This window comes from Phocoena sinus, chromosome X (genome assembly GCF_008692025.1).
Source record: "Phocoena sinus isolate mPhoSin1 chromosome X, mPhoSin1.pri, whole genome shotgun sequence".
Lineage (NCBI taxonomy): Eukaryota > Metazoa > Chordata > Mammalia > Artiodactyla > Phocoenidae > Phocoena > Phocoena sinus.
In genome coordinates this window covers 126,598,742-126,626,303 of record NC_045784.1, presented here as the reverse complement: position 1 = coordinate 126,626,303, position 27,562 = coordinate 126,598,742, and the positions used below count along the sequence as shown (strand labels likewise).

The 27,562-nt window shown below is 45.0% G+C and overlaps 1 long non-coding RNA gene across 1 annotated transcript in view; it reads right to left on the bottom strand.

Annotated features, from left to right (window-relative positions):
• Window positions 1-27,562, bottom strand: part of LOC116747334 — a 115,942-nt gene that overhangs the window by 81,632 nt on the left and 6,748 nt on the right. The window contains exons 2-3 of the long non-coding RNA XR_004347989.1: window positions 17,622-17,669; window positions 15,459-15,656 (exon numbers count right to left, since the gene is read on the bottom strand). This is a non-coding gene — a long non-coding RNA (uncharacterized LOC116747334). The remainder of the gene's footprint in view (window positions 1-15,458; window positions 15,657-17,621; window positions 17,670-27,562) is intronic.

Sequence of the window (27,562 nt, the reverse complement as noted above, 5' to 3'; positions counted from 1 at the left end):
CAGTAGTTTCATCACACAATAATATGCATTATTGGCCAATTTTTCCATTCTTATTTCTAAACGTCTTACCAACATTCCCATGTTATTAAAACATTCAGTGTACAAATTCTTGCCCTAATGGGGACTTATCCTCAGTGACGTTCACATCAATTCAAAACTCAAAGTGACGTGAACTGCTAAGTCTTTGGTGAATGTGGCAGGGGTGCTTTGGAGAGCAATACAAGAATCTCAAAAACTCTCTTATATAATTACATACCCTTTGAAATATATTTCAGAGTGAAATATAATTTGTTGACAGTGATTAGAGAGAAGATAGTAAAAGACTATCCTTTATTAGCTGGCCCTTGCTTGCCTTCCAAATTAAGGGAACACATGGTATGGGAGAAAAGCACTGAATTAGAAATCAGAAGTCCTAGGTTAGTCTTTGCTCTGCCAATGACCAGCTGTGGGACATTGGGCATGTCTCTTGCCCCTTCAAACCTCACTCTTCCCGTCTGTAAAATGATGGACTTGCAACGGCTCATCTCTAAAGGCCTTTCCTACTCCAGAGTCTGTGGTTTCCTAACATTTTCATTCTGCAAGTCATAGTGAGAGTCATCTCCTGTTTTCTGATATCCATGTTAATGGTATCACTACCAACCCTAACCGATTCAAGGCTTAAGCTTCTGAAATCGTGTTACCAGACTGGCCTTTATTACCTCTTTCTCAAATACTTCCATATTATTCCTTTCCAAGTTGACTTTAATATGAGGTTCCTTTCATTGAGCTTATCTGGACCAGTAAAAAATCACAAGGGGGGCTTCCCTGGTGGCGCAGTGGTTGGGAGTCCGCCTGCCGATGCAGGGGACGCGGGTTCGTGCCCCGTTCCGGGAGGATCCCACGTGCCGCGGAGCGGCTGCGCCCGTGCGCCATGGCCGCTGGGCCTGCGCGTCCGGAGCCTGTGCTCCGCAGCGGGGGAGGCCACGGCGGTGAGAGGCCCACGTACCACAAAAAAAAAAAAAAAAAAAAAAAAAATCACAAGGGGAGAAACTGACACACTTTACTCCACAGGAAGCCGTTTGTGCCCTCTCGGATGATAGATGGGTAGAAAACAATGTCATTTGATGACCAGCTGAAGGAACTTTAAATGTTTACTCTAGACAAGAGCAGACATAGAAGTATATGAAAGCTGTTTTTAAGTATGTGAAGAGCTTTCACATTGGCAAAGGAGTAGCCTTGGCCCGACTGGCCCCAAGGAATTTAATCTAGGACCAAGCAGTAGAAGATACTAGTTGATGGATTTTGGTGCAGCCTAAAGAAGAACTTTTAATAGAATGACCTGTAGATGAAGTAAGCTGCCATGAGATATAATGGGCGCCCTGTCACTGGACATATTCAAAGAAGAGCCAGACCATCACATGTAGGGATGAAACCGAAAGGACTTAGTTAGCCTAGGATAGCTGACCTTTGCGGCCCCTTCCAACTCTGAAATTCTGTGGGCTCATTTCCACCCTCACTCCCGTCCTCCATCTTCCATCCTCTCATTTCCTCCACTTCCCTCCCCAGCCACCACAGGTAGTCCGTCAGGTCATCTAAATGCACTCCTCCTCTCTATCCCCACTGTCCCTGCCCAGGCTCAAGCCCCCATCCTTTCTCACTTGGGACTAACAAAAGAAACAGCTGGTAACTGGTACCCCAGCTTGCAGTCCCTCTCCCTCCGTCAGATTTCCACACTGCTGCCATGATAATCTAAAAATTTTTAAATTGGCAACATCACTTCCATACTTAAAGCTCTCCAGGGCCCTCCTGTTATCTTACAGGAAAAAAAAATCCAAATTTCTTAGCATAGAATGTGTCTTTCAAAGCCTGTCTTTCACCTACTTTTCCAGCCACACACTTCATGCCTTAGTCAAAATGGACTCCACCTTTGTCAGAATACGCCAGGGCACTTTTGCAATTCTGCACTCTTCTGATATTTTTTCCCTCTGCTTTGAATGCCCTTCCCTCTCTTGCCTATCTGAGAAACTGCCACACAACCTTCAAAGTCTAGCCCAGTGTTCTGTAGGGATTTATCACCTCCCCAGATAGAACTAATTGCTCCTTTATCAGTATGATGCTACCATTTTCTAAATACCTCAACATATCTTACTCTCTGAAGATGCATTTGGTGAACTGTGTATGTGGCCACGTCTAGAAACAAAGAATGCAGATGTGCCCTAAATGAATTCCCAATCGACTGGATTTAATCTTCTATGTGGCATTGCTGAGTTTGTAAACTATTTAGCTTCTTCAGTAATACTTCTTTATGCTTTGGTTTCAATTCAATTTCTAGACGCTGAGGATGGAAAGGCTTTATTATTATGACTTTTTCTGAGAATTTTAAAATATTAGTTGCCAGAGCATCCTGAGGAGAAAGATGTTGTTGTGAAGAAAAATGCAAATGGCTTTGCTCATGGAATGCGGTGAGTCAGTGGCAGATGGACAGGCGTAATTTAATTTTGCAGGGTTAGACAACACAGAATGGAAATAGAAACTAGAAATGCTTTTTTCTTTCCAAACGATGAATTCCACTTCTTCCTGTTCCAGATAAAGGTCTTACTAGGTCAGGGCAGCAGGTTGAGAGCAGGTGAGAAGTAGAGAATGATGAAGCCACAAAAGGGTAGCAGAGAGAGACGATTCCAGAGAAATGAACAGAAAGCCAAAAGATGCAAACTGGTGAGCAGAGTCAGATGATAAGCCCCAAGACCTGGCAAATATCTACATTTATGCTTATGTGTTTAAGACTCACTCTGGAGGGAACCCCAAGAAGGTGGCTGTACCGGTTGCCTCTGGAGGAGGGAACTAGGGGACATAGGATCACTAGGAGAAGGGGACTTACATTTCACTTAATATGCTTATTTTATTTGCATTTTTATCGTGTGTTTTCTTTTACAACAAGAAAGCATATAATAAGGATAGACGTCAGTGACTGTGAATAGTGAAAATGTTGAAGGAACAGCACAAGATACTCACAGGCCAGATAAACCAGCAAGGCTGTCCTACCTAAGCAAACAAGGCAGGCCAGAGAACAAGTCAAGGCCCCTGCCCTTGACCCTGACCCTAAGGGCAGTGCTGCCCAAATTGCAGGTACCTGTATCTATTCCCTTCCTACCTTGCTGCAAATTAATTCCGAGCAAGCCTGATCTAGATGCCTACAGGTCTAGCTGAAAATACCTTGCTGGGCAGAACATGAGGGAGGGAGCAAATGGAGTTTCCTGGCAGTGTGATGGTTAATTTTATGTGTCAAATTGACTGGGCTATCAGATGACCAGATATCTGATTAAACATGATTTCTGAGTGTATCTGTGAGGGTGTTTTTGGAAGGTATTAGCATTTGAATGGGTAGACTGAGTAAAGAAGACGGCCCTCCCCAATGTGGGTAGACATCATCCAAGCCAATGAGGGCCTGAATAGAACAAAAAGGCAGAGGGAGGTTGAATTCAATCTCTGCCTGACTGATTGAGCTGGGGCATCGGTCTTCTCCTGCCTTTGGTTCTCCGGGTTCTCAGGCCTTCAAACTACACCTCCGGCTTTATCCAGGTCTCCAGCTTGAACGTGGCAGATTGTGGAACTTCTCCTATTGGTTCTGTTTCTCTGGAAAACCGTACTACAGACTGCTTCGGTAATTGGGTTCTTCAGTGTACATTATGTTCTTGCATATGCTCTGGAAAAAGGTCTGATAAAATTTTCTAAAAATCTATTGCGACAATGGTCACTTAAACAATGATGGCTACTTATGCCCTATATGTTGACTCATGCCATGTGACCAGAGTCCAGAAGCTCCGGTAATGGTGTGGTCAAGGCCAGCCCCAGAAGGAAATCACCATCACCATCTACGAAAACACCCTAAAAGAAAATGACGTACTGAAGGGAAAGGCATCAATGTCTGCTTTGAATACAAAAGTCAATACACCATTATGGAACATGTGAGGGAACTGCCTTTTTCTTAGCAATTACCTGGCAGGCACTACAGTTAAAACACTCTACCAAGTTGTGATTATTACCCCCATTTTTACAGCTGAGAAAATTTAGCTCAGAGAGATAAAACTAGCAAGTAGAAGAGTCCCTTCAAAGCCAATTATGTCTGATTCCAAAGACTATGCCTTTTTTGTTCGAAGAAACTGGGATCTAGAAATCACATTCTGTGCAGGAAAAGCCAATACTGGAAGGAGAATCTACCAGAACCGATCAATAGAGCTGTCAGCTAGGTCCACCAGAAGGTGGTAGAGGGCAAGGCATGTCTGCTCAGGACAGGTCTAGGACATGGTCCCCAGCCAAGGGCTGCCAAAAATTATTCCGAAGGACAGGACATGGGCAGCAGGATACTGAAGTTCACCCATCAACAGGCTCATGATAGCTGAAGTCAAAGGTTAACAAGGGAGAAGACCAAACATTGATGTGAGAGGTACCACCTTGCAGCTCCAGACATCAGAATGACCCAGGGATAAACAGAGGCAAGCATAATCTGGCTGGCAAGAAAGGGGTTGGACTGGGCCCAGATGTTGGCTCTGCCCCCATTGTTCCTTATGGAACTGGATCATGGCCCGGCTTGGTAAAGTCTTAGGGAGGGCTCTAACAATAAAAAAATGACATTCGGGTGACGTAAGTTTATCTACATGTTCAACTAATACACCACCACCATTCATTCATGTACTTAATAAACATTCATGGAGGTGCTATTATATACTAGGCATCATGGCAACACCAGGGACAATGACACAGTCCCTATCACCACCTGTGTGGCTCAGAGTTGGGCATTTTGGGGACACTCAGTGCATTTGGAATGATTCTTTCAATATCTGCCTTCACCTGGGAGAGCCGTGTATGTCGGGAGAGACATGTATCTGGGAGCGGGAAGGCAGTTGGAAAATCAAAGATTACAGTAAAATATGATAAGTATAATAATGATGGAGATAAGCCAGGGGTAGGGGTGGCTAAGGGAGTTCAGAGGAAGACATCTAAATCCAACTGGGATAAGGACGGTCAAGAAAAGTTTTCCAGGAAGGAGGGGCTCCTCACGCTGAATTCTGAAGAATAAGTCGAAGTTAGCAAAATAAAGAAGAGGGGGAACTGTCCCAGTGGATGGAACAGCAATGCCAGTATTCTGACTGAACAAGCCTAATAATTAGTAACCACTTAGCAAACCCTCATCTCAGCCAAACAATTGGATTTTAGCCGATCAGAATGATGGAGGCCGCTGCGGTGGACACGAGGCTGTGCACCATGCCCTGTGAGCATGTGCTAGCCAGCAGAGTTGGCTGGTTTTTCTGGTGCAATATGGAACACTGAGCAAGGGGTAGGGGGCGTCACAGGAACTCTCCAGGAGAACACAGGGGAACAACCCTACGCTCTCTGCCGCTTAGTTATGAAACAGCAGTCCTGTACAACTCAACAGGCTTTCTAGTCATTTCTTCAAGGTGGCCTGGATTGTTTGTTGACCAGTTTGCTCCCTGCTCCAATGGCGTACAATCTTCTCAAGGAGAGCAGCTCTGTCTGTGGTGTTAAAGACATCTGCCAAGTCATTGCTATTTCTTTCACTGAGAAGTGGAATGTAATCACCTCCCCTTGAATCTGGGTTGGCCCTTACTGTCTTACTTGGCCAAGAGAATGCAGTGGAAATGACTTTCTGGGACATCAGAGGCTGGGTCATAAAAAGCCATGAATCTTCCACCTGGAGCACTAGAACACTAGCTCTTAGAGCCCAGAGTTTCCACATAAGAACACCAATCGTTGGGCTTCCCTGGGGGTGCAGTGGTTGAGAATCTGCCTGCTAATGCAGGGGACACGGGTTTGAGCCCTGGTCTGGGAAGATCCCACATGCCACGGAGCAACTAGGCCCGTGAGCCACAACTACTGAGCCTGCGCGTCTGGAGCCTGCGCTCCGCAACAGGAGAGGCTGCGATAGTGAAGAGGCCCACACACCACGATGAAGAGTGGCCCCCGCTCGCCGCAACTAGAGAAAGCCCTCGCACAGAAACGAAGACCCAACACAGCCAAAAATAAATATAAAAATAAATAAATAAATAAAAGATTACTATTAATGAAAGAAAACCCGACATCTCAAGTTAATGAATTTAGTACTTTGAAGAAAAGAAAAAGAACACCAATCGCACTGACACCCCACGCTGGGCGTAGGTGCTCTGGCTGACAGGGCCAGCTGAGCCTAGCCTTCCAGCCATCCGCCAAGGCACCAGACATGAGCAAAGCTGTGGTGATGGGCTCACGAGACCAGCCCATCTTCCAGCTAAATACCGTTGAGTGATCTCTGTCAATGACAAGAATCACCCAGCTAAGCCCTGAATGAATTCCTGAATTATGGAATATTGTAAAATGGTTGTTGCATCGAGCCACTAAGTTTTGAGGTTGGTTTATTGCATGGCAATACATAGTCGACCCCTAGCCCTCTGGTATATATTCGTTGACCAAAGGAATGAGTGCTAGAGAGAAGAATAAGAGAAAGGGCTACCAGAGAAAGATAAAAATGACTTACAAGTGGCAGTTGTTATGCGTTTAGAGAACTTCAGATAAATGAGTATACTTTTCTAAATAATATGGCACCTACTCTGGGAAGCTAAGCAAAATAGACAGTTAAATTCTCCTGGGGTGGCAGGCGGGATCATGAAGTAACAAGGGAGTCTTTACCCCACGTTCCCTACCTTAAAATCTAGCTGTCCAGTGGCTTTCCCTTTATCCCAAGATCTCAGGTTTTTCCAGTTCTCATGATATGGACCTAGTCCAGTTACAATTAATATGCTTTTCCTTCTCTTCACTTATAAGACCTTTGCACTTTCCTGGAAGTGATTAACTCCAAAAAGACAAGCTAGAAACTTGGAGCGAGAGATCAATTACCGAAACGAATGCACTTCCAAGTTTGGCTTCAGAACTAGGCCCACCTTGCAAAGTATACACACAGACTATGCCTCCCAATGGAGATATCTGGACTTTGATTCTAAATGTAACTAGGTTTTACTTCCCTTACTTTTAATTGCCTGAAGTTTAGCCTGAAATTCAATCAGTAGACTATTGTTTTCTGCTTCCTGGGAAGCAAGTCACAGCTGAAAGGACTGCTGGGGGAGAACTGGGTGGGGTTATAAATCTGAGTCTTGGCGTGACTTTTATGAATTTTCTTTCTTGCCCATTTTACTCACCTCTTTCTGGCTCTGATGTTATCAGCAGTTTCCCGAGACAGAGAAAACCCAGACTTCCTCAAAGAGTTCAACTACCAGCTTCAGCAAAATCCGAAATGGGGGGGAGACTAGCTGCCCCACAGAAACCCCCCTCCTGTGTTTGTGTCCAAGGAGAGGCACACAAAGAAAACACACTGGCAGGCCGCTTTCATTTCTGCCTTCCTCTAGTTGGCTAAGAAGCAAAGCCCGTGGTGATTCTGGGCAGGCCACCCAAAAGCCAGAATGGACAGGACACTCTTACAGCCAATGACGACACATTAAGATAGAATATTAAGCTTCTTCTGATGTAGTCAAAGGCATGGGCTATCCAGCACCAACAAAACAGATGAGGAGCTGTGCAAAGCGCAGACTAGAAAGCAGCCTTATTTTAATTTTCTCATCAAGTCCAGAGTTTTGCCTGCTCAGCGTTAGTTTCCAAATGGCACACATGTTAAAAGATCAAACCTGGCTTTTTCTACCTACCAGTGAACTCGGAGTTAAGAAACCTGGGCTCTAGTCCTGCCTATGCTATTGACAGACTCTGTTTTTCCAGACCAGACCCTCCCCCTCTCCGGGGGCGTAAGTTCCCTCATCTGCAAAACAAAGAGCATGGACAGACAGTGTTTAAGGACTGGAAGTGACAAATGCAGTCAAATGTTCGTTATCCAAGAGCAGATTCTCATGAGTGTAGATTCTCTGTGGGTCGCTTTGCCTTCAACCTTACGGATAGTGCCACTTCTGATGAGTGCCTTCCCCGCATAATTAAGGCCTTGCTGCCATTTCAGTATCTTCTTTACTTTGTATTCGGAAATGTCCTTTGAAACCCACACACTTAATGACTCCTATGTTGTAAAGGAAGTCTTAGAGAGCAATGCTTATCTCATTCTAAGAGACCTAACAGATGAGGAGCATATATTCAAATGTAAGCACAAGGGGGCTTCCCTGGTGGCGCAGTGGTTGAGAGTCCGCCTGCCGATGCAGGGGACACGGGTTCGTGCCCCGGTCCAGGAAGATCCCACGTGCCGCCAAGCAACTAGGCCCGTGAGCCACAACTGCTGAGCCTGCGCGTCTGGAGCCTGTGCTCCGCAACAAGAGAGGCCGCGATAGTGAGAGGCCCGCGCACCGCGATGAAGAGTGGCCCCCGCTCGCCGCAACTAGAGAAAGGCCTCGCACAGAAACGAAGACCCAACACAGCCAAAAATAATAAATAAATAAATAATTTTAAAAAAAAAATGTAAGCGCAAAAGCACAATCGCCAAATAACAGGGACTGCATATTAAAATGGCCACTATGTGCCAAGACTTTACATGGATCATTCTAATGCTTACAACAGCAATAAAGGTACCAGCGACAGTTGTTGATGAGGGCCACATGCTGTGCTGGACACTCTGAAATATATACTTTCTGACAGCAAACACTACATAGCACGTACTGCCTGCCAGGCCCTGTTCTAAGTCCTCCATGTATATTAATTTCTTCAATACTCACACCAACTCCACACGGGAGGAGCTATTCTTAACCTTGTGCTACAGATGAGGAAACCAAGGCACAGAAAGTTTAAGTAACTTGACCAAGGTCACAGAAGTTAATAAATAACAGAGCTAGGAACCAAATCCAGAAAGTCTAATTCATACAACCCTTCAAGGAAGATAATGTCCTATGCCCATAGGGAGGCTTTCAGCTGTCCGTTAACTGACAAATTAACCTCAAAACTCCACTGGCTTAACATTACAACAGTTCGTTCTCACTAATGCTACATGTTCATTGCAAGTTGATGAGGCTCTATGCTCTTCATGGTCACTTAGGGACTCTGACTGATGAAGGCTCTACCACAATAGTGCCGCCAGCTGCCACAGCAGGGAGAAGAGAGCACACAGAGATGGCACACGTGCTCTTCTCTGCTTCAGCCGAGAAGTGACACAGGTCGTTTTCCCTCATAGACATTAAGTATGTGGATTTCAAAGGACATTTCTGAATACAAGGTAAAGAAGATATTGAAATGGCAGCAAGGCCTTAATTAAGCAGGGAAGGTACTCACACAATCCCACCTAACTACAAGAGGACTTGGAAGTTAGTCTTTCACACCCCCAGAAGGGAAGAAACAGATGTTAGTAAACACTAGTAGTGTCTACCACAAGCTGCAAGTATCACAACACCCAACTAAAAGTTCCACTCCATACCTTATGGAAACCAGCATTCTTATAACAGAGAAGAAGAAAATGGCTATTGGACAGGTAACCAACAGGGTTCATCATACACCCTCACCTTAAGATGAAGAACCCAAGACTTAGAGACATTTAGTAATGTACACAAGGTCATTCAACAAGGAAGTAACAGCCTGAATTTGAACCCTGGTTTGACTCCAAAAGTCTGTATTGTTTTTACTCCAGCAAACTGCCTCACAAAGGAAGAAAGAAAATGTTTCGTGATCATCTACCACTCAGGGTTATCCACAGTGGTCTACAAAGTCAGAAGAGAGAACTGGAGCTCAAGCTGGCTATGGACCACCACTGCATCATACAGAAGTGCAGATGTCAGCACTGGAAGGGGCTCTCAGGCAAGAGACCAGACCACCTTTCGCCACATCAGCACTTTTTCACACACAGAAACTGTGACCCATCAAGTGAAGTACTTTGTCCAAAAGTACCTGGACTATAATGAGATAGCTCTACTATAGCATTTGTGTCAGCCAGGGTCCTGGCAGCAACCAGAGGACACATTCACAAAGTATAACTGAAGGTGTGGGCAGGGTAAAGGGGACCAGGGGATTGGGCAGCAGGCCCGAACCAGCAGCAGGGAAAAGCTGTTACCATCCTAGTCCTGAAGTGGGAAGGAGAACAGAATCTGGTAAAAACTGAGGCTGTTGGAAAGGGACAACCCAACAGAAGGTGTGGCACAAAATAGAGGAACACCATCATTGCCAAATGTGACCTGGCAGAGAGGGAGCTGGAGAAATAAATATCCAGGACTCTCTCTTTCCTCCCAGCTCTCTAATCCTCCTCCCTCCCCCACTGATACCTCCCATTGGCCAAATCCACTGGAGGCCAAGGGTCAAGGAAGCCTGGGTGATACAGTCCATAGAAGTCTATTTCCAGGGGCCCAGAGCAGGGGAGATAAGGGTAAAAAGGGGATCTGAAGTGTTAAACTGAGACTATACATTATAGCAACTTTTCTTTTTATTTATCGATTCATTTGTTTACTTATTTACCATGTTCAGTGTCAGAAAGTACTAAATACATTTTAATTCCCATCAAAATTCAAGTTTGTCTTTGAAATCTGGTAGTGAAAGCATGTCACCTATCCAAGTATAATGCTATTTTTATTTAGAAGATCAAGGGTATATTTTAAGGCCATGTTTAGTTCAGCATGAGGTCAAGAAAACTACATTTTAACCACAGCTTGACTTCTCGTTAAACATGGCAGATTGACCACATGTGATTATCTCTCTCTCTCTCTCTCTCTCTCTCTCTCTCTCTCTGTCGAAGCCCCATTAAAACAACAGTAAAGAAATTAAAACAAAACAATGAGAGAGAGAGAAAAGAGAAGAGAGAGAAGTGTACAAGTCCACACAAACTAAGAAAATAGGAAAGGAGACCTTAGTGGATGAGAGCTGTCAACACATTTTTTGAAGATGGGAAGTCAGTGGAGGAGTGTGTGTCAATTTAGAAGAGTGAAGGAAATGCCAAAGAAAAGTGAGCCAGTTAGCCCCAAGAGAATTCTGGGAAGGCTTAGGACTTAAAAATACCAGGTACCACAGACGTTAGGGGTAAGATACAGGAAAACAGGAATTGAAAGTATGTACGTGAAGGAGTAGGTTCCCACATTTCCTTCATCCCATGCAGCTAGCCAGGCAACCGTTCCATCCACCCTTTCTGTGCCCAGGAAACAAAAGCTGTAGTCTCTGAAGACACTGGATCAGACACACTCGGGGCACTAGGAACACTGGGTATAGTAGAGGGTGGGATGAGGCACATGACAGAAAATGGAGGGATCAAGTGAAAGTCTACATATGGAATGGCAGGAACCCAGCCAGCCTACCCCCAATCCCAAAATACGTGCAGGCAGGCTAAAGGATTCTATCCTTGAATAAGTAAAGGTCGCTAGAGGAAATTCCCCTGTATACTGACATTTGGATGTCCTCCCACAAAAGGGCAGTCGCTGCCCAATCACTCTACAGTCAAGCCACTAGTTGGCAAGCTCTGCCTTTCCATCCAACACTTGCACTCCGCTTTTGAGGGCTCAACTCTTAAATACGAATTGACAGCCAAGGATCACAAGACATTTAAGGAGAGCCTCTAAAATGAGAGAATAGAAGAAAAGTTTATATGTATTTATATATATTTATATATATAAATGTGTATTTTTATGTATTTCATATATATATATATACACACACACACACAAACCATGAAAGGACGCTATGAGAAAGATAGAAAACAAGGCATTGATGGATATTGAAAATGTGATAATCAAAATGAAAAAAAGAGTAGGAAGATTAAAATAAGGAAATCTCTCCAAAAGTAGAACATAATAAAGACCAAGAGAGTAAAAGATAAGAAAAGGAGAGGAATAATCACGGAGGTCTAACATCCAAATAATTGAAATTTCAGAAAGAAGAAAGAGGGAAGAAAATTATTAAAGTAATAATACAGGAAAATTTCTCAGATACTAAGGACACGAATTTCCACATTGAAAGGGCAAAAGGAAGGGCCAGAAAAGATGAATGCATAAAGATCTACACCAACTCACATCATCATAAAATTTCTGAATAATATGGGTTAAAAGAAAATCCTAAAAGCTTCTAGAGCTGTATAAGAAAAAAAAATCCTATACAGAAGATTAGGAGACAGACTGGCAGCAGACTTTTAAGTAACAACATTGAAAACTAGGAGACAATGTCTTTAAAATTCTGGGAGAAAAAAATCAACCTATAATTTTATATGTAGCTAAACTATCTACTTCACATGATGAGTTATATAATTTTGCCTTTAGGAGAGTTGCATTTCCATGCTCACTGACACCTGGCTTGGCCATAAGATTTGCTTTGGCCAATGAAATGTGAACAGAAGTGACACGTGCCAATTCTGAGCAGCAGCACTGAGAGTCATCACTGGTTTTGTCAGTGCTCCTTTTCTTTTGCTGTGAGAACTGCTTTTCCCAGAAAGGGGTTTCTTCCTCAGCCTGGGTCCAAGAATGAAAAATACCGAGAGAGAGCTGTGGCTGACCCATGAAGAACAGAAGACATGAGTAAGAAAGAACTTGTTGTGTAAACCATTGAGGTTTTAGAATAATTTACCACCACAGCATAACCATTAGTCAGTAAAAAGCTGACTAATACACTTCCCATACGCCTTTACTTAGGAACCTACTAGAGCATGTGCCTCAACAGAACAAGTGAGTAAACCAAAACATATTTTGAAGAAATATGCAATTCACTTATATTAGGGCAATAGGGGAGGGAAGATGGAGGGATTCTGTTCACAAATATTCCAGGGCATCTCCTTCCAGGCATGTGGTAGGACTGCCCTTTCTGGCCTTCTTTAAAATTAACTGTGGCCCTATGGTTTCCTTCAATCAATAAAACATGAGGGAAACTGACTTGTGACATAACTGGGCAGAAGCTTTGAGAGCCAGTATGTAGTCACCCTGTTATTTGCAGAGATCATGGAATCAGGTGTTGTGATGGAGACTCCATCAGCCTAGAGGACCAGCGTAAGCCAGAGGTTCGCTAACCACCTAGGGTGAACACGTAGCAGGAGCAAGAAATAAAACTTTTGTTGTATCAAGCCACCAGTAATTAGGAGCGGTTTGTTTGCAGCATATACTAGCCAAGCATGACTACGAGACAGCTAGATTCTCATCTACCATTACAGGAAATCAACAAGCAACATCTAAAATAATGAATCAAGGAATAGCAGTAAAAACATGTAAAATATGAAGGTAAATACCACAGGCAATAACTAAAATGGTTAAAAGGTGGTTGCTCCAAAGGAGCAGGCTTAAGAGGGAGCAGCACTGGCCTGTTTTTGTTGTCTGTGCTGTTAAAAGCCTGATGTTTTAAAAGAATATTTGTACTATTACCTTGATAAAAATAATTTTAAACCATTCTATATGTGCATACTCTAGTGGGGATCCAGTATAAGGAACAAGATACTGGTAGCAGCAGGGTTGTATGTGAATTTCCTCTCCAGTGCTTAGAATTCCTAACGAAGAAAAGAGGGTCTAGCCTACGTTGTTTTTAATAGAGAAACTCAATTACCATGAGACCTTTAAGACAGGTCCCTCTAGATTGAACACTGACTCCAGATATTTGTAGGACTTTTATCTCCAGGATCATAATTCCAAAAGAAGCAATGATAAAAACAGTAGATATGGATGAATGAAGCGTTTTGATTCTAAGTAATCAGGGATACTTAAAATAAGTCGTCAGAAGGACTTGGAGATTGTATTATAAAATCATCATGAAAGTACATGTTTCTCCAAGGGCTGAGGAGAAAAGGGCTCCCTAGGAGCATCTCCGTCACAATAGGACACCTGCCCAAGTGGACCCTGATACCTCGTTCTAGAGATATTTCTTCCTCAGAGAGTTTCTCTGCTCACGTTTAGAGGAATTTGTACTGTGCTTCTGTAAAGGAGCAATACCTCTTACACTCCAATAGTGAATAACGCAGAGCAGCCTAGGAAAGGCCTGTGCATCTCACAGCAAAGTAACACAGAGATGAAGCAAGATGAATGATGGCTTATGGTGAAGCCCATTTCATCATCCAGAAGAGTCAGGAGACTCACCCAAAATATCCAACTCATCCAAAACATCAGGAGAGAGAAGCCTCTAGTGAAAGCTGTGTTTCTATGTGTACTGCCACATCAATCCAACCATACTGCCTGTTATAACATGGCACCCATTTGGAAGATGGTGTGTTGGGAACAGGGATAGTACTTGTAGCTTTGGACCACAGAGTAAGTTATATATGCCTGGATCAGGGTGTACTGTCAACAACAGCTCCCATCATATGCCCAATGCATTCCTAAATGGCTCCATCTTTGGCTGCTCTTGCAAGCCTAGTCATTTGATCATGTCATGGCTGCTTGTGAACTGGAATCACATAAGTGAACCAAATTGGTCCTTTATATCTGAACTGGATGTGAGGTGTTCACACTGACTTTTAAGTATGGACTTCCATATGTTCTGGGACATGACAATATTTCAAGATGATAATGAAATCAAACTATAAATTTCTGACTGGGGAGTAGGTGCAAAAGTATCCAGCTCTACTATCCTTCCTTCCCAATCCTTCTTCCAAGACCAAATCTTCTCTCCCCTCCCTAAACTAAAGATATATCACATACATCTCTGACTGATGCAGAGCTGTAGCTCCAAGCCATACTGGATGCTCTAACCTCTGACTCACATGGTCCCTAGGGCCTAGGACCAGTTTTTCAGCGTTAATAGCTTTCTCTTCCACCTCCTGCTAAACTAAACAAAAGTTCTACGAATGTCGACCAAATCGTCACTTTGATCCAACATCTTGAGTTCAAGGGATTCTAACATGTTCTGAACGCTAAAAATCTCAGCTCTTCAAAATCTGACCCAAATCTACCTTACCTTCCAGTCTTTTCTCCAGTAGCTTCCTACAACATCCACACCTCATTCCACTATGCTAGATTACTTGTGGCTCGGCGAACAACCCGTGTATTTCCCTGCTGTCAACCTCTGCTCATGCCAGCGCCTTGACCAGGAATTTTCTACCCCACTCAGAGTGCTACAGCCATTTGCTGATGCATGTCTTTCTCTCCCACTAGACTATGAGACAACCTGAGAGTAGGGACTGCGCCCTTCTCATCTGTGCATTCCTGGCACCCAGCATAGCACGTAGCCCATAAGAGGTACTCGATAAATATGTGTTAAACAAATCTTAAAAGGCACCACAAACCATTCGCTGATTTCTTAAAGTAACAAACGTACCAACTGAAGCATACTACTCCACACGATGCTTCAGAACAGCCGATATCAAGGCTTACATACCCCATATATGAGCTAAAGAGCCTAAACAAACTAACAAACAAACAGTGATCTCAGATCTCAAGAGAGAGGAAAAAAAAAGGAAAACCTCACTTCTCAAAATACTACTTCAGTGTGGCCAGAAGACGGGAGGAGCCTCATGGAAGCCTTTCAACTCCAAAAAAAAAAAAACAGGTGCAGTGTATGTTCCTGGGCCCTCCATGTGCTCTGAGCTTGCAGCAAATGACTACTCCAGATAGGATTCTGTTTCTCACCTGGGCACTGAGAAATCCGAAGTCTGGCAGGAGAACAGAGCCACAGTTTTCTTAGTTAATAGATCTCTGATGCTCATGGTGTTGAAACAAATGCAGAACAAGAGGAAACAAAACATCCCCTCTCCCGTCGACACAAAAGAGCAGCCCAGAAGTCCAGGTGGTCCATGACAACAGCGAAGGTTAGTCCAGGAGCCACAGCTAAAGGAGCAAACACCAACATTCACTACATGTACGAGGCAGAAATGCTACAACGGTTCCCTCTTAACCCCATGAATTGGTTTGAGGGCTTAAGCACAATACATGTCATTAAGGACGTTTAAAGTAGATATGCTGTGGATAATCTACGTATGATGGAGATCTGGTTACTGTATAGATCAAATGCCACCCGATTTCAGATGTCACCAAAAAGTTTGCTAACATGTACATGTAGCATAATTTTTAACCAAAAACCTGGAGTTCTGAAAGAAAAATGATACCTCCGAGTCTATATGGAAAGCGGCGGGAGGCAGGGGTAGAAAAAGAAGTACAGGAGAGAGGGGCAGCGTGTTGGTAGCAGTCGACAACGGTTTGTGTAATTGAACTTGTCTGGCCTTCCTAAAGACCTTGACGTAAACCCAGGCACCAGCTGACAGAAGCAGTAGCAATTTGAGTCCATTTGCCAGAAATTCTATGGGCAAAGCAAGAACATCACCTTTGGGCTGTAAAGAGGGACTTGGGCACAGTCGCTATTAAGAAAACAAAAAAGAGAAAACTATTTTTAAAAAGATACATGACAGTACGTCTTTAATGATCATAATGTCCTCTGGTGAAGGTGGAAGGTATTTGGAAAATAATCAATAACCTTCCCTAATAGTTTTTTCGGGGGGAAATGGCGGTAATCCTTTTGTTGCCTTCTCTTCAGCCATGCACCAATGACACATGGCAGTTTCAAATTCCTCCCAATGACAATGCACCCTGGAGAGTCTATTTCACGCTGGACCACAGAGGAAAGAGAAAGCTGTCAAAAAGCTAGGGCAGCCAGATTTTTCTAATAAATCTGGACAGTTAGCTGTTTGGTATCGCATAGCATTTTATTTCATAGGAGGCTGGCAGATCCCCCTGTGGCTTCTTCGGTTAATGCTTCCTGGAGAGAAGAGGCAAGAACTGTGAGTGGGTTGACCCCAAGTGAACTGTGAGATGCCCAGGGTGTCCCATGGAGGTATAACCGGACTATGGGATAAGATAGACTACTGCCCATATTTTGCAGCAAAGCTTTTATAGCAATAGTAGGGACTCCAAAGATTTCAATGCCAGGAGAGCAGGAAAAGGAGAACGAGCACAGGTCAAATGGAGGCAGAACTTGGAGAGCCACAGAGTTGTCCCCAAGGGGGCTGACCGGCCCTCCATGTTACAAAGATCAGAAAACTACGACAAATGCAAGCTGGATATTTCAGATGGCAATCTGGTTAGGAAAGACTGGGCAGCAGTGGCAGTACTAGTCATCAGGCAGGTAGAAGCACTGTGTCCCCACAAGAGTTTGCTTGAACTGGACCCTAGCTGGCAGCCAGGTAGCGAGACAGAGCCCAGCACCCCAGAAAAAGGCCTAGCAAAGCCTAGGAGGGATGTCAGAGCCCCAACGAAGCAGGACGGCCTTCAGTGGGTTCCTGGAGCTTGTCCCAGCTTCACCCACACCCTAATGTGAAAAGGGTGACTGCAGACTAATTAGCGCCCACCGGCTTCAGGGGCTCTTCCCAGGGGCACTTAGCACTGAGTCATCAGACTACTTCCAGATGTTATCTACTGAGCAGCAGCGGGGGTGGGGTGGATTACTACTGCCTGCCAAGGTCAGTCCTTAATGCTTCAGGCACTGAACGTCACTGAGTCTTCTGGCTGAGACCTTTAGCACCTACCCGTGATGGGGGGGCGGGGCCGGGGCAACTAGAGTCTGACAATCAGATGGCAGGTCTGGAATGCAAGGTCTATTTCACCACTGTGCTCTGCCAAGGTCATCAATCCACTGTGCAGGGCATCCAGTGCCATGTAAGGGAATGGAATTCAGCCTTTGATTCAGCAACCCAGGGCACTAGCTCCCATTATATCAATGTCTAAGTGATACCAGTAGATAAAAATCTAGCATTAGCATTTCAGTGTCAGTGGCCTCAGAGAGAGCTTCAACGTACGTACCAGATGGATTCACTCTTTTAGATTTAGTTCCCTTCTCTCGGCAAACTCCTGCAACAGCAAAGGAATAATTACTGCTCAGTGGAATACTGTACAGCGCTAGCCAACAAATAAAGTGACATCAATTTAAACCAGTAAATATGAATATTTGGAAGGGAAAAGAATTCTCTTTCCAGAGCAATTATTTGTCTTTTCAGAAACGTTTGCCAATACAAAACCCTCCTCCCCCGCCTGTGGAACTGCAAAGACAAGAACCACAGCAGGGCATCTTCACCACTGGAAGGGGCTGGAAGGCATTGGGCAGAGGGGCAGAGATGGCTTTGTACGGAGCCTTGTGCATTGCTAAGGGGAACACAACTTAAATCTAAAACTCATATGCAATGGAAAGCACACTCACAAAGGAAAGATAGCAAATGGTAGGATGACCACCATTTTTGTTTTTTTGTTTTGTTTTTGCGGTACGCGGGCCTCTCACTGCTGTGGCCTCTCCCGTCGCGGAGCACAGGCTCCGGACGCGCAGGCTCAGCGGCCATGGCTCACGGGCCCAGCCGCTCCGTGGCATGTGGGATCTTCCCGGCGGACCGGGGCACGAACCCGTGTCCCCTGCATCGGCAGGCGGACTCCCAGCCACTGAGCCACCAGGGAAGCCCCCAGGATGACCATCATTTTTTTCACGTGGACTCCACTTGACAGACAAAAGATCATTTTCGCGTTCATTATCTCACTAGAGGCACCCAACATCTCTGCAAGGCAGGCAGGGAAAGGACTGTTAGACCCATTTTACAGATGAAGAAGCTGAGGTATGATAGCGATTTAATGGACTTCATTCAGACCTGCTTCTGTCCCACAACCGTGGCATCACCTAGGTGGCAGTGGATACAAAATGGCATCCTCAACCCTCCACTGGCCACCTCACCCCAACCACACCAGCTACTGCTCTTAATCCACCGAGGAAACTGCCTGTATCCTAGGTGTGGAGGCAGCTGTTCAAAGCCCTTTACACCCACATCCAACTGGCTCCCACTGGAGGCCGACAGCTGGTCTAATTGAATTGTCGTTAGGCACTAGAGGCAGCACCTCCACGGTGTACCTTCGACAGAGAAGTCAACAGATGTATCTCCCTAGCTACTCAAGAGTGTGCTTGGAACAGTTCGCTTTGATTCCCTTTTAAAGCAATAATGGCCCCACCGCTACTACTCCCCCACACCACAAAGAGCCAGCAAGGCACGGCAGCGGCTTAGTACCCTGAGGACTCATGAACCGCTCCCACCCTACCCCCATCCACGTGGACATTTAGGAAAACCTTCAACAGCATCGCTCTTGCACTGGGGCAACAAGGTCCCTGCCCGAGACCTCACACTTTACAGGGCCTTGCTCTGGCCCCACTCCAGCCTCACCACTGCCCATAGAGCAAGGAATCTATGGGGCCAAGGGGAACTTGCTCACCCAACGTCTATGCTTCCCTCTTCTATGCCACTCTCAAACTACCCAAGACCTTGAAATTCCCTGCCCATGTGCCCCAAGCCTGTGTTCATGGCCTGGCAATCCTCTGTGGTTTGGTCCACAGATGGACACAACCCTAGGCCTGAGTGGTGAACGACGGGTGCCCACTGAGCAGCTGTTACCCTTCTACCCGGTGATGGTGAAGCTTGACCATGTGGGCTACAACAGTACCTCTCAAACTTTAATGTGCTTGTGAATCATCTGGGATCTTATTAAAGTCCACACCTTGGTTAAGTAGGCCTAGAGTAGGCCCTGAGAGTTGACAGTTCCAACGAGTGCTTGGGTAATGCTGATGCTCTGGGCTGGGGTCCACACTTTGAGGAGCAAGGTTGGTGTCTACAGGCTTGTGTGGAGGGCCCCTCAGGGTAAGGGACAGAGCCAAGAGCTTGGAGAGAAAGGGGAGTTTGCAGTGAGCCTGTATTTTGCGCCCTTGCCCCAGGCCCACCAAAGTTAGGGGTGGCCTTGCCTTTCATCATATCAAGAAGTATCAAGAGTATGTCAACATCTCTGAGCACCAAAGGAAAACAGTGAAGTGAGACATACCATTTGTCCCTCCTCCAAAGCCCCTACATCCTTCCCACCATCCCCTCCCATGCCAGAAACTGGGAGGCCATCTCCTGGGACCTGTCACAGTGAACACATTCCATCAATTTTCAGTATCAACCACCCCCTTCCACGGATGGTCACGTAGTGTTTTACTATGCCACCATAATGTCTGGCTCTCAGAAGTCCGACCTTCTACTTTGCTTACCAGTGGTCGGTGTCAAAGACTGAAGATGTGGAATTCAAGTAAGCTGGAAAAAAAATACTAGACTCTTAAAGACAATACATCTTCTACCAAGCAGTCCCACGTACTCCCTGGCCTGAGAGGAAGGGCAGGACCCTTTAGGTAGACCTGACCCATCCACACTAACACGTAGCCAAGATATCATAAAACCCCAGCCTCAGGCACTGGTCCACCAGCAAGTTACAGACAATCTATACTCACATTACCGCACCCACATGAGCAAGCCTGGAGCTTTTCCTGCCCTTTATCATTGTAAAGAGATAGGTGAAAACAAAAATAAACACAAGACCACAGAAATATCGTTTAATTGGAATATGCAAATGGGGGAGCAAACCACCAATGCATTCCTGAGGCACAGTTTTCAAAACTTTTTCAACGCGAAGTCACTTCAATCCAATGGTAGTGGTAGCCCGTATGAAACAGATGAAAACAAAACTTCATATGGAGTATGAAATGGGGATGGGCAGCCCAGAGCCCTGTTGACTTGGGACCCATTGACTGATACACATGGAGGCACCCAGGGCAGCTCCTAGAAACCTCTAGTGCTCCCAAGTGCTCCCTTTGGAAATGATCACTGAAGCGTAAGTCACTTTATTAAGATCACATCAGACTTTCTAATCTCACCGATTAGCACTCAGGCACAAGAGAAGCAAAAAAAAAAAAGCTCAGAAGAAAAAGTTACAGCACAGTACTCGCTTGAGGAATACAGAGAGCTGGGTTTGAGTCCTAATTCTGCAGTTAAATCACTTTGTGACCTTAAATAAGGCCCTTCCCTTCTCTGAGCCTTAAGACATAGGACCCAGATGGCCTTTGTCCAGCTCTGACACTCTGGGATTTTATGATTATTTCAGCATTCCATATTTAAGTGAAGATTCACGGTCATATCATCCATCACAGATACATGCTAGCAGAAAATAAAGGAAACCTCTATGGTGTTCTGCTGGCACAGTTCTGTGCTTTCGTTCAGAAGCTCAAAGCATTTTAATAGCTTATTCTGTTGGAACCATAGCAGAGAAACAAAAAGGAAATTAATCTTGAAGAAATCATATATCTGCAATCTTTTACTATCTCTTAGTAAGGCTCCAGCGACTTCTGCACATTGCCAGTCCTTACTGAATTCTGGAAAGAGGGACAGAAGATAGTGTTTGAGTCTTTGCAGGGAGGGAGGTGGTCTTTAGGGTATAAGACCAGGGAGGCAGCGAGCCCATCAGGAAGCATTTGCAGGAGTCTAAATAAGCGATAGAGAGGACCCGAACCAAAAAGTCATGTCAATGGAGGTGGAAAGGACAGGACAGGTCCAAGTGGCATTCAGGAAGATACACTCACAGGACTGGGTGCTGGGGTTGAGGAGAGAGAGGGAGAATGAATGCCAAGCATTTTACTTGGGTGATGACACGCATGACAGTGCCATTATCCAAGCTATGACGCTGAGAAGGAAAAAGAGATTTGAGACGCAAGCTGATGAGTTAAAGGTTGGAACGTTGACTGTGAAATGTCTGTGGATCATCAGGTGGAAATGTCCAGTACGCCCGTGAGTATACTGTTGTAAAGTCCTACAGGTCTCCGCAGGACCAAACGCAACCACGAGATTGTTCTGGAAGTCCTCAGCATACGGGGTCCCTGCCTCCTTGTAATTTTGCCACATTGTCTCGTTTATTCATTAAAATGTTTAGAGTCCCCTCCCCCAAATGTCCAGAGTCCCTACTTACTTAGCTAGGCAAGGGGATATATGGGTGAACAAAAACAGACATGGTCTCTGCTCTCATCTAGCTTGTAGTCTCGCAGTAGGGACAATTAACAAGAAAAAATATATAGTTATCATTTTAAGTTATGATAAATATTGTGAAGGAAACAAATGGGTACAGTGATCAAGAATACCACAGGGAAGAGGGGGGACCTCTCGAGAAGGCCTTTAAACCAACACTTGAAGGACATTCCTGGACAAGGTAATAGCACATGCCAAGACCTAGAAGCAGCAAGAATTTAGTCACAAAGCTAGGACACCCACCTAGCTTGGGCTCTGTGGTATGCCTGGAAAATTTGCTGCTGTTACTGATGTCTCAGTGATAGTAATAAAGTAGTACAAGAAGGCATGCTCATAAAATTATACCAAAGCCAAAGCACTTGATGCCTGTGACATGGTGGTTAACGATTTTATGTTGTCACTGATGGGACTGGCTGGATACAGATGGTTACATTAGTCAGATGTAATATTACCTTAAACTAAACTTTAAATAAAATTGCCACGGAACTCTGCATTCCATTACTAATAGCTCCGGTTGCCTCAAATCATGCCAGAATGTGGAAGTCGCGCTCTGGGCAAAGTCACCATTCTGTACGATTTCAGTCAAACACTGTCATTGAGGAAGCAATACTTAAAATAACGTTCCTTTTAATGATTAAATAGAGGGTTGGCACAAACTACAGAACAGAAAAAAAAAAAAGAAGATTCGATATAGCCACTGGGGAAGGGATAAGTAGGTTGTGTTTGGCAATTCCTTCCTGGTGGGTTTACAGTTATTCCACCGCCTGACAGCTAAAACGCCTAAGAAATCACTTACCTGAACCTCAGTAATAATTAGTTTTCTATCCTTTGTATGTTCACCATGAGTTCTGTTGACCTCGCCATATGGAAAGTCTGAGTTTACCCATTTACAGTTCAAGTATTCATTCCTTGCAGGCAAGCAAAAGTGTGCTGGGGGGTGAACAGTGCCTGGCCAGCAGTGTGTGTTTTAACTGGGAGGTTTAAGATGCATCAGTTGAATAATTAATGTATAAATCTTAGCTGGCTGGGTAAGAAAATGAAAACAAGCTTTATTGGGTATAGACACAGATTTAGCTCAAGTCTTTTTGCTTTTAAGATGAGACGTCAAAAAAGGCAAAAGACAGACTCCTTTTCGTAGTGCAATTAAAAGGGAAACGAATTGTGTTCATGTGTTTTGCTTGTGATTTGGCTGAAAACTGCGGTGCTTCAGTATTACGATTTAGGTGCGGGCCAGCATGCCAGTGAAGAACTCACCGGTGCTTGTCAACTACTCACCATTCCCTCGTTTGTAAAATCATTCAGAAATGTGTGGTCTGCCTGCAGTAAGCTATAACTAAAGCTATTCTTTGTAATTAAGGGCTATTTTTAAATGTACATTTTAAAGTCCACTGGCAGCCCTTATGTCTTTTGTCTCACGAGGGTGGAACCGACGGGGTGGGCCGTTCAGAAAAGGCCCTCAATCTAACCCCAGCCCTCAGCAAAGGAGCCATGTGTGATTCTGGCAAAGGACTAAAGGGCTCCAGCTTGCTGGTGGTGTTTGCGTCACTAGGGGGCTATCAGCCCCATCCGAGTCCCTGGAACACAGCGGCCCTCCGCTGTAACACAGTACATAAGCTGTTGCATCTGCAGAGCTCTGTGCAGCTTGCCTTGTGCTGTTTCCACAAATGCTACATAGCCCGACAGAACACAGACTCTCTTCAACACTCCTGGCTCCGGCAAACAAGCTGGGGAAAGGATTTGACTATATAGAGTTCAATTTTGACTCTTGGAGTTTCCAGAGGTTCAGCTCAAATGTAGTGCTGAGGGTGTGTTTCTTTCCCTCAAGTCAAACAAGCTGAATGCCAAAGGCCACAGAATTGTTTTCCGTGCTTTAGAACTCACAAGTGATGGATGAACTGTACGTCTCTACCTCCTCGAGCCTCACTTCATATACAGGGAAACTGAGGCTCTGAACGATTAGATGACTCGCCTAAGGTTTCCTGGCCAATTAGTGGCAGAGGACTGGCTAAAACCTGAGTTTTGTCCTCTCCCGGCGGGCCTCTTTCCAACACACTTCATCACCCGCTAAAGCCAGCCTGCTAGAAAATGTCCAGGCAGTGTGTCATGTGGAGTAATTTACTGGTATAGAGGGCGATCTGTGAGGGGTAAGCGAATGTAAACTCTAAGGCTCTTACAGAACAGCCTGGTTATTGAGCTGCCCAGCTTCCATCTGTGGTCAGGCCAAAGCTTAACACCTTGCTGGGTCACCATGGGCCAAGCAGGGTTTGACTGGCTTAGACTTGAACTATGCTCCACCGTTCCTCGTATCTGTTACCCCTAACTCTGACCCATCTTCTTGTGGTTTGGCTTGGACCTAATACTGCCTTCCCCCCAACTTCCATCCCACCATATTCCGTTCTTCAATCTTCCACCCCTACTGCTGCCCCACCTGGCCCTATCATCTCAGGATTTGAAGTCCAGGCCATCGTAGACAGAGTCCTCCCTCCCTCTTGGCCCACCAGTCCCCATGGATGAGCAGTGGGGGCAGGGAGTGAGGTGGCGGAGGCAAGGGTTATTTGAACACTCACTTTTTCAAAAGATCAACTAGAAGCTTCTCTCCGCCACCCCTTGGCATAGCTACAGTGCAACGAAAAAGGATAATCGAAAGCGGACCCAGGGCCTTGCAAAGATCACGAAGGCCCTGCCGAATGAAAAGATGAAATTAGGATCCACCCACAATTAGGACTGAATGCATTTTCTTACATTCTTGGCTTTTTTTTTTTTTTTTTTTTTTTTTTTTTTTTTTTTTTTTTGCTGTGCGCGGGCCTCTCACTGTTGTGGCCTCTCCTGTTGTGGAGCACAGGCTCCGGACGCACAAGCCCAGCGGCCATGGCTCATGGGCCCAGCCGCTCCGCGGCATGTGGGATCCTCCCGGACCGGGGCACGAACCTGTGTCCCCTGCATCGGCAGGCGGACTCTCAACCACTGCGCCACCAGGGAAGCCCTACATTCTTGGCTTTTTAAAATTGTTCACCTCTATATGGCTTATAGTAGCATTTTCCTAGCTAGAATATTCGCTAGGTATGAAATTACTATTATTTGGGACAATTGTTTTGGTGATGTTTTTAAAAGAGCCAGGAAGTCACCTAAACTATCAGAAAGATAACTCCTCATCAAACAGCTTGGATGGAGACCTTTCATTTAGAGCAATAATCGCTGGGTAGAGAAAGTTAGCAAGAAAATTCGGCCTCATTAGCAAATGTGCGTTACACTAGTGACTGGCAATAAAATAAACACATAAAACTATAATTCAATTCAAACTACTACTAAACTTGTGATAATCTAATCATGGGTTGGCATATTTTACCTTTCCAATGGGTTTCTGAGTAAATTAGGAGTATAAACATGAGCTCTTAGGGGATGTTTAACCCAGTTCAGAGAACAACTTGTTTCCAAGCTCTCTGACAACATTCATTTGCATATAAATAATCAGTGTGCTGATTTCAAATGATCTTTACCTATTCATTGGAACATACTCCATCAAGACCTCTACTTGGCAATATTTGGCTTGCTGTTTATAATATCATTTCTGCTTGCAAGTAATAAAGATCAATCATTTTAGAGGAACGTATAATTCGGAATTGTCTCGACATCAGAATGCCCACCCCTCCCCCCTCCTCCCTCCGCCCCTCGCCCGCCCTATCTATGTTAGGGAGGCCCAGCTACACTACACAGACACACTTCAGCATCCACCAAACCCTCATTAAAGAGCATTAGAATAAAAATGCCTATAAATGCCCCCATGCGATAAGACCTGAAGCAGTTTACCTGGTTATTAGGGGTATATAAACCAAGACTCCACTTAGGAGCCAAAACACCCAGGGCTTTAAGAGGTTTTAAAGAAAAAGAAACAACCATGTACCTGTGTTACTCTTACAATTAGAAAACAATCTAGTCATGTAAAAGTTTTCAGAGGAAGGATAAAGAAGTATATTCGTAACACAAACACTATCTGAGCAACAGCACCCCTGGCGACAAAACTCTCAAGGGAAGCCCTAGGAACCCAGCTTCTCTTTAAAGACCTCCAGAGCCTCAGAGCTTCCCACCTCCCAAAGCTCTTCCCATCAGCCAAAGGCTCAAGGCATTAGACCGCCTTTCTTTACATGGGGCCAAAACCTGCCTCCCTGTAATTCCCACACATTGGTCCAAATATCTTGCGGGGGGGACGACTAATGTTTTCTATGGTTCTTTACATGGCATTTTTCACATACATGTTCTCAGTGGACCTTCTCAATAATCCTGTGAGGCAGACATTCCTACGACTTTTATCTTTTTTTCTAAACTATGTGATGCATAGCAGTGTTTTGGGTTTTTTTGTTTGTTTTTCGTGTTTTTTTAAAAAATATTTATTCATTTATTTTTTTGGCTGCGCTGAGTCTTCTCTGCAGCGTGCGGGATCTTCGTTGTGGCATGCGGGATCTAGTTCCCCAACCAGGGATCGAACCTGGGCCCCCTGAGCTGGGAGCATGGAGTCTTAACCACTGGACCATCAGGGAAGTCCCTACGACTCTTGTCTTATAGGTGAAGACCTAGAGGCTAAGAGAGACTCAATTCTGCACAAAGTGGCGAAGTGGCAGGGGCAGGGCTTCAACTCAGCTTCCCTAAATCCACCTCTTATGCCACTTTAATTACTCTGCCTTGTCTTGCTGAAACAGTTAAAATAAAAAAAGCTTCTGCTTCCCCATGAGAACAACCCTTGAAGGCAGAAAGGGGTAGAATAATTGAAGGTGTACTCTCCATGCAGTCTCCCTGAGAGATCTCTGCTACTCACGTGGCTTTAAATCCCCCATACAGAGGGGCCCGTATCTGTTTCTAGCCCTGAGTTTCAGGACACAGTAGCGGCCCTCCCATCTGGATGTCTCACAGTACCTCAAATTCATCAGGTTCCAGGCTGAACTGATCAATTGCTCCTCATTGTCTCTCCACCCCCCACTCCTGATCTTGGTCAGAAATAGCACACTCTACCCAGGCAGCCATGCCAGAAACCTGGAGAATTATACTAGACACTTCTTTCTCCCTCGCCAGCACCCTTGCCCCAACATCATAAGGATTCCAAGACTTTGAAATCTCTTTTGATCTGCCTCTTCCTCTCTATCCCCACTGCTACTGCCCTATTCCATTCACCATGAAATTTCACTTCGACAAATTCAACAGACTCCTAATGGTCTCTGTGCTTCCAGTAGCAGCTCTCTCAAATCCACCCGCCTCCAGGTAGATCACCACCAGAGGGATCCAATATGACGATCTACGTCCCTCCCCTGCTACCAACCTGCCAATGGCTTCCTGTTGCTTCCAGAAGGGACTGTCAAACCCAGCTGATCAAGAAGATCACTGGGAATGTAGATGGAACATCTTTATATTTTTTAAGTTCCCCAGGTGATTTGAATGAGTCAGCAAAGTTGGGAAGTCATGGCGTGAGAGGCAAAGTTGACACCCTCAATGATCTGATTCCTGCCTACCTCTCTAGTCATCATTCCTGCCACTTTACCCTCAGCAGTGAACATTCCAGTGATCTCAGAAACATACCATGCTGGCTCACATCTCTGTCCCCCATTAAACTGATCTCTCAGCCTATAATGTTCTTTCTACCTTTGGCCAACCTCCACTGAACCTTCAAAACTGAACTGAGGTGTCAATTCTTCAAGAAGTCTTTCGTGGCCTCATCAGAGTGGATCAGCCGTGCCTCCTCTGTAACCCCCATCACACTGTGCAAAGTTCTCTATCATAGCACTTAGCACATTGTACTGAAATTATTCCCTATGTGTCTGACTCCCTGGCAAGCCTAAAAGCTCCTCAAAACCAAGGACCACGTTTATCCATCACTGGCAAATGCCTGTAATGTGAGAGGTA